Raw genomic sequence first — 8,304 nt, forward strand, 5'->3', positions numbered from 1 at the left:
GGTTGCTGGGTGGGCGTGGATGTGGTAGGCGTGGCCTAGTCTGCCTCCTGCACCACAGCATGGGAGGGGTGTTTTTGCCCTCCCTGGGCTCTGGAGGCTTTTGTTGAACCTCCGGGCGGGCAAAAATGGTCTCCCTAGGCTCTGGAGGCTCTCTGGGGGCCGGAAACAGGCCGGTTTCTGCCTTTCCCAAACTTCCGGTAGGCCCTTTTTTCACCCTCCCTGAGCTTCTGTGCATGCCCTGCACTTACCTGCATCTAAAATGGGCTGCGTGGCGACTCCTGGGAGGGAAGGGGTGGGCAGGGCCAGCCAGGAGTGAGATTTGGGGGTTCTCCGAACTGCACAGAATCTTGGCTAGAGATTCTCCTGAACCCATGCGAACCCCCAGCAGCCCACTCCTGGAGGTCAGCAATGCTCAGCAGTCATTGGCAGGTGTTAGTGGCCCCATACCCTCTTTTTTAAACATACTTCCCAGAAAGGTCTTCAAAGTTTAAACAAATCAATTGTTGTTTTCAATGGTGAAGTGGTGGGCATATGTACATTAAGTATAGCCTGTACTCTCCTCCTGAGTATAAATCTTATCAGCAAGGTTACTCTGCATTGATAGGCCTTGGATTGTGTTGTTAATCAAACAAAAGCTTACAGGAACCCAGGGAGCATTTGTATATTAAGCAAAGCACCTGGACTCACTTTTAGCAGCATCCTGGGGTTGAACTTTGGACACTCGTCCAGGGCAGCAGATGCTCCAGCAGTGAACTGTTATCTTAGAGGGGACCAAGCCATCCACCTGAAGTCCTGAGAGGTGCAAGACAGATGAATGAATCAATGTTGCACCTTCTGCGAGCAAATCTGTCTAAAGACGCTAGAAAATGAGTCACAAAATTTATTTGAGTCACCTTATATTCGCCATACAAATTCACTGTGGCTTTGATTTCACAGAGGGAGAGAAGTACTGCTCCAAAGTATTTCCCCCCCATAGTTATTATTTATTTATTTATTTATTTTTCAAATTTCTATACCACCCTTCTCCTTTCGGATTCAGGGCGGTGAACAGCCAAAGTAAAACATTTGTACACAAAAGTTAAAATAGATTTAAAATAATTAAAGTTTGGCTCATAATTTAAAACATTTCAATTCAAAACCAATTTCAAATTTTAAAAACCCACCATAAAATCAGGACAGCCCGGCTAACTGAAAAAAAGGGCCCGACGAAAAGTCCGGAGGTCTGGGATCACTCGTATCTCTGGGGGTAGATAGTAACAGATTATGTTACTTTCTACAGTGCCAGGTAAATGATAGACTCTTGTTCTGGGAACTGAATGAGAAGATAATACAGTTTTCAAGCCTCAGTACTGTGGATGACAGAAAGTCAGAGAAATGTGGAAAATATGGCAGGTACTCCTCAATTTAGCACCAGCATTGGGACTGGAAATTCAGTTATAAGTCATCACGATTGCATTTTGAGGCATCTCCATGGCCAGACCCATTTTTTTCAACATTTTTGTGGTGATCATTAAGCAAACCCTTTTGTCTGAAAATGGGAAAATAATAATGAGACTGGCATTTTCTTCTTTTCAATAGGAAAATTTATTTTGTAATTAAATAGTAACACTGTATTTTTCTTCAGCCTTTTACCACCAATAATTTTTTAGCAGTTGTGATAGATGCTTCTTGACTACAGTTTTTCCACTTATTCTGGAGATGCCATCCCAGACATGATGGACCATGGAAATGTTTTTATTTTATTTATTTTTATTTATTTATTTGTCAAACACGTTGTCAGCACTTCAACCTGCATTTACTCTAGTGCTGACATAAGAAGAGGGGGCAGCTGGCAAGAGGACGCTTGACATTTCACCTACTTATTTTCCTTGAAGATAATATCCCCTAGGAGATGAGATGGGAGGGGAGACATTCCTGGGAGCTTAAGTAGTAGATATGGGGAGAGTGATTTGGAAGAAGGCCAATGAGACGCAGAGAATTGGGGAACGGAAAGGGAAGGTTTGGGGTCAGGAAGTCAGAGTTGGCTACGCCACAATCGGGGCCAGATTGTCGTGCTTAATAAAATGAAAGATTTCTTCAAAGACTATCTGTTTGGAAATGCAATTTATTTTATTTGAGACGACATCGAAACCTGACACACGTATAAAATAAAAGATATAAGTATAAACATGATTACGAATACAGGATAAGGATATGAATAAATGGGGACAGTAGGACAGGGATGGTAGGCATGCTGGTGCGCTTATGCACCCCCCTTACAGACCTCTTAGGAATGGGGTGAGGTCAACAGTAGACAGTCTAAGGTTAAAGTTATGGGGATTTGGGGACGTAACCACAGAGTCAGGTAGTGCATTCCAGACATTGACCACTCTGTTGCTGAAGTCGTATTTTGTGTACTACCCTTAGGTCAGACTGAAGGCGGCGTAGTTCTAAATTGTCTAATCCCAAAATTTCAAGCCTGGTGGCATAAGTATTCTGTTGTGAGCAGAGGAGTGGAGTGCTCTTCTTGTGAAATACCTCTGGACTCGCTCAATTGTATTAATGTCTGATATACAGTGCGGGTTCCAGGCAGATAAGCTGTATTCGAGAATCGGTCTAGTAAAGGTTTTGTATGCCCTAGTTTGCAGAACAATATTTCCAGAGAAGCAGCTTCGCAAGATTAGGTTAACAACTCTTAATGCCTTTATGGCAATGTTGTTGCAGTGGCACTTAGATCATTTGAGATGAGTATTCCAAGGTCGTTGACAGAATGAGGATCATCTACGAGGTCGTATCCACCTAGCTTGTATTTGATGTTCTGATTTGGAATGTTTGGAAAATAATTCCCATCATCTCCTGCCTACATGGTCAACAAGATACTGAGAATTATTATCTGATTCATTTGAAAGCCGTCAGGCTAGTCTAGGGAGAGCAATTCTAAAAATAGAACCCTTCACAAAAAGAAAATATGCCGCACTCAATATTTCATGAGTAACTCCAATGACAAGTATGTGCATTTTCCCTTTCCATTCGACCTGCTAGTTGGGCTTCATGTGATAAGACATCATTGCTCTGCCTTTTGAAATATACTTTAAAATGGAAAACAGTACGTCTAACTCCTGGGAAGCTATCCTTCTCTGCAATTTTGAGATTTAATTAGCACCTTGTTTATTTGTTTGGCTAGGCATCTCTGGAACGGAATTTTCAATCTGGGTGCAATAAATCATAGACAAGCAGGCAATAAATGTGGATACAGTCACTGGGGGAACCGTCTCGGGAACCGTCTGGCACAAAGCGTTTCACTATATACTGCCATGGTGGTTAAAGACACCGAGCTTGGCAGCTGGAAAGCTGGTTACTAACTTATCAACTGCAATGATTCGCTTAAGAACTGTGGCAAGGAAAGTCGTAAAATGGGGCAAAGCTCATTTAACAAATGTCTCATTTAACAACAAAAATGTTGGGTTTAATTGTGGTCGTAAGTTGAGGACTACCTGTAAGGTAATTAACACAATTAAATGTTCCCCTCGCCCCCAGCCTCCACCATGCCCCCCCCACACACAAACAGCTACGAAATATGTCTGAACTGCAAGACTTCAATGAATATTACCAGTAGATGGCAGAAAAATATACTGAAAACCCCTTTTTGCTGCCATCTAGTGGCTATCTGTATTTGTGCAGACCTGTTCTGGTGGCCCTACCATTTTCAGTCATTTTTAGTAGCTAGTAATGGCAATTTTAAAACTTATCAGAGAAAGCATTTCTCTATCCTAGAGAAGATTCCCTGATCTGCTGGCCTTCCAATACATTTGGACACCAGATAATGGAAATTGCCCTCTAGTACGCTTGATGAGCATCAGGTTAGAGAAAGCTATCCTAGAAAAATAGCAATAGCAATAGCACTTAGACTTATATACCACTTCAAAGTCCTTTTACAACATTCTCTCTAAGTGGTTTACAGTCAGCATCTTGTCCCCAACAATCTGGGTCCTCATTTGACTGACCTTGGAAGGATGGAAGGCGAGTCAACCTTGAGCCAGTGAGAATCAAATTGTTGAACTGCTGGCAGCCGGCAGTCAGCAGAAGTAGCCTGCAATACTGGATTCTAACCACTGCGCCACCATGGCACAGAACCCGTCACAACAAGAAAAGATTTCCAACAGTTCCTTTATAAACTCCAAGATCTGTGTGTGTTTGTTCTCTAAGATTTGTGCATTGCTGCCCATAATAAAGAAGTTCTTCCTTCTCCCTGCCTTTGTTGTTTGTTTTTTTAAAAAAAACAATCCGGAAACAGAAGCAATATTTCAGTTAATCCTGCATGAGGCTGTTTGTTTGCAATTGGCTCTGATTCTATTAAAAATAAAAATAATGGTTTTAAGATTTCTATCAAAATCTGGCACCGGCCTCTAAATTTGCCAAGACTTTGCTTCATTGAGCTGAAAAGTTCTTCATTTGCCAATCTTACAGGAAGTGCTTTCAAGTCTAATAGAAGTTTTGACATCAGTGATTGCTGCTGTCAGGCGTAGCTAGCTCTGCAGCTCTGCTGACTAATAATGCAGCCTTTCTCTCTCTCTGCAGAGCATCACGTAGGTACCAATAGCATCTTCAGCTGTCTCTGTCCAAAGGAGGCACTGCTTGCAGCCAGCGATAAGTCAGTGGCCAAGTGTTTTGACTTTTGATCACATGATCGTGGGGATGCTGCAACGGTTGTGTGAAAAATGGTCATAAATCACTCTTTTCAGTGCCGTCGTAACTTTGAATGGTCACTAAATGTATGGTTGTAAGTCGAGGACTACCTATACAGCTTTGTTCTTCAGAGCCCAAGGCCTTAAGTTGGGTTGTCCAGGCACCCCAGTGGTATGTGATTCATTCTCTCTCTCTTTATCTATCTATCTATCTATCTATCTATCTATCTATCTATCTATCTATCTATCTCTATTTGTATCAATCTATCTATCTAATCTCTATCTACCTATCTACCTATCTCTATTTATCTCTCCATATCTATCTTTATTTATCTATATCTATCTGTCTGTCTGTCTGTCTGTCTCTAAATATCTATCTATCTATCTATCTATCTATCTATCTATCTATCTATCTATCTATTTATTTATTATTGCGTTTTATATGCCGCCTTTCTCCCTGGGGACTCAAGGCGGCTTACAAAATGACAAATTCCAATACAAATCACAATGAAATAAAATTAAAATCAGCAACCCTATTAAAACAGTTTAAAATTATGACAGTGTACCCCCAAACGGATCAGTTGAGTTGACGGAAGAGCCACGTCTTCAGCTCGCGACGGAAGGAAAGAAGGTCGGGGGCTGTCCTGAGCTCGGTGGGCAATCCATTCCAGAGGGTCAGGGCTCCCACAGAGAACGCCCTCCTCCTGGGGGCCGTCAGCCGACATTGTTTGGCTGAGGGCACCCTGAGGAGGCCGACTCTGTGAGAGCACACAGGACGATGGGAGAGCGGCTGGAGATGGTCCTGCAAGTACCCCGGGCCTAAACCATGATCTCTTTATCTATCTATCTATCTCTATCTATCATCTATCTATCACTATCTCTATATCTATCTATCTCTTTCTCTATCTATCTCTGTCTGTCTATCTCTATCTATCATCTATCTATCACTATCTCTATATCTATCTATCGATCGATCGATCGATCGATCGATCGATCTATCTATCAACAAATTTATGTGGTCGCTCAACTCACAAACTGGTTCCAGGTGATTTACAGCACTAAAAATCCCCAACATAAAACCCATCACTCCCACTCCCCATTCAAAAGTGATGCTGTAAGTGTTGTTCAGCAGCCACATCTGGAATGCCACATGTTGCCTATTGCTGGACCACCTATGACAGGTGCATAATTTGTCCTATGTTGGGAGGATGAACAGCAGAGGTTTGCAACTTTTATTAGTTTGAGGGGCCATACCAGACTTCGTATGGCTTCCGAGGACCATTTGAAAGGGGATCTCTGGCATATGAATGAGCAAAATAAGCATCTGTAAAGCTGAAGGCACTCATGCTGCCTCTTTAAAAGCTTAAACAAATGCTATGGCCCTATCCACTCTTTCTTTTTCTTTTTTTAATCCAATTCAAATTTTAAGATATCCAGTCTTTGTCCCATATCTCGATATTTAATTCCTTTAGTTCTATTCAAAGCTTAGTTGTTTATCGGATCTTTGTTTCTTTAAGGTAACATTTTAAACTTTCAGCCCCTTTGTTATTCAGCTGCTATTTTATAGTTAGGGGTCTTATAAATGTTAATTTTGCTCTAGGCGTTGTTCTAGCCTGGGTTGGTTGTCACTCACCTGGCTTCAAAGAGCTCTGTTTCTATCCACTTTCCTCCAACACATTTCATGCCCGGTTGTCCCAGCTTCGTGGTAGCCGCCATGGTTGCCGCCGCCCCCCCCACCGCAGACTCACAGAGGGTTCCCTCTGATCTCGGAGGAACTTGCCTATTCCTCTTGGCCGTCCGAGGTGCCCCTCCTTTTCCCCCGTCCCTGCAGGACGGTTCCAGTCCAAAGACCCATCGGTGGTGGTTCGGCAGCCGGGGTTTTCTCGGGGCTCATGAGAGCCCGCTATTTCCCCGACTGTCTCGCCGCCCCGCCAAACTGGAAGTTGGCCCTATCCACTCTTGAGTGCCACAAGAGCAATGCTGGGCTTGCACCCTCCCATGAGTAAAAGAAAAAGAAAGGAGGAGCATTTAACTCAGAAAAATAGTGGGCTGTGAAAACACTAGGCTGCGCTAGTGGCTTTTAAATCAATTTGCAAATCACTGTTTTCAAGAACACAAACACTCTGGCTTTTATAAGTCAGGAACAACAGCATTAATTAAACAGCACAGTGTTCTAAACTACCACCTACTGGATGTAATTTTCCAACGTAGACTCCCTTTTTACATCATTTTTCTGAAGCTTCTTTTATCTCAAAACAGCTCAAAGCTGTTTATTTGCTTGGCTTGGTTAACTGAATCCAGTCTTAGAAAAGTCAGTATCGTCATTTTCTTTTAACAGTTGCAGGACCACATACAGATTAATCCTTGATTTATACCCAGTCATTTAACAACAATTCGAAGTGATGACGGCAATGAAAAAAATTGCCTTATGATTGGCACTTATGAGCCTCATAGCCAGGGGTGAAATGCTCCCGGTTCTGACCGGATCGCCCGATCTGGTAGCAATGGAGGCGGGTGGTTTGGAGAACCGGTAGCAAAAATCCCTGCGCCCCCCCCCCCCCCATGCCCAGCTGAGCCGCACAATCATCAGAGGCGTTTTTTTTTACTTTTAAAAGCATTTTTTCTACAACCTCTTTGGCCGAAAAAATGCTTTAAAAGTAAAAAAAAAGCCTCTGATGATCTCGCGGCTCAGCTGGGATCATCAAAGGCTTTTAGAAGAAAAAAACCCTTTTTTTCTTTTAAATGCCTCTGACGATCCAAGCTGAGTTGCCTGATCGTCAGAGGCATTTAAAAGAAAAAAAGTCTCTGCCGATCAGGCAACTCAGCTGGGATCGTCAGAGCCTTTTGAAAGTATTTTTTTACAACCTCTTCGCCCGAAGAGGTTGTAGAAAAAATGGTTTTAAAAGTAAAAAAAAAAATGGCCACACCCACCCAGTCACATTACCCCCCACCACCAAGCCATGCCCACAGAATCGGTAGTAACAAATTTTAGATTTCACCACTGCTCATAGCATCCCGATAATCATGTGATCGAGATTTTGGCACTTGGCAACCAGCATATATTTGCAACAGTTGCTGAGTCTCAGGCAGTGGTGGTATTTAGTCGCTTCTATCAGGTTCAGGCAAACCAATAGCAGCGGCTGTGAGAGGCTCCGCCCACCCACCCGGACGTCATCACGTCCTGTTTTTGACGCTCTTGCACATGCGCTGAAAGCTGCGCATGCACAGAGGTGGCACATGTGAGCTAAGCGAGCACGAGCGCACATGCGCTCACATTTGCAAATCGGTAGCGAAAGTAAGTGAATGCCAACCCTGGTCCCGGGGGTCACATGATCCCCATTTGTGATCTTCCCAGGGCGCTTCTAACAAGCAAAGTCAATGGGGGGAATTGGATTTGCTTAAGAACCACAATCATTTGCTTAACGACAGCAACAAAAAAAAAAGAGTAATTAAATCAGGCATGATTCACTTAATCACTGCACTGCTTAGCAGTGCAAGTTCCAATCCCAGTTGTTGTTGTTGTTGTTGTAGGTCGAGGACTACCTGTAGATATCTAGTGCTACTTAACAACCGGGTTACTAACTGATCAACTGCAGTGATTCACTTAACAACGGCAGCAAGAAATGGGACAAAACTCACT

The sequence above is a fragment of the Pituophis catenifer genome, unplaced genomic scaffold, assembly GCF_029215685.1.
Source record: "Pituophis catenifer annectens isolate HBS135680 unplaced genomic scaffold, rPitCat1.0.hap2 SCAF_9, whole genome shotgun sequence".
Classification (NCBI taxonomy): domain Eukaryota; kingdom Metazoa; phylum Chordata; class Lepidosauria; order Squamata; family Colubridae; genus Pituophis; species Pituophis catenifer.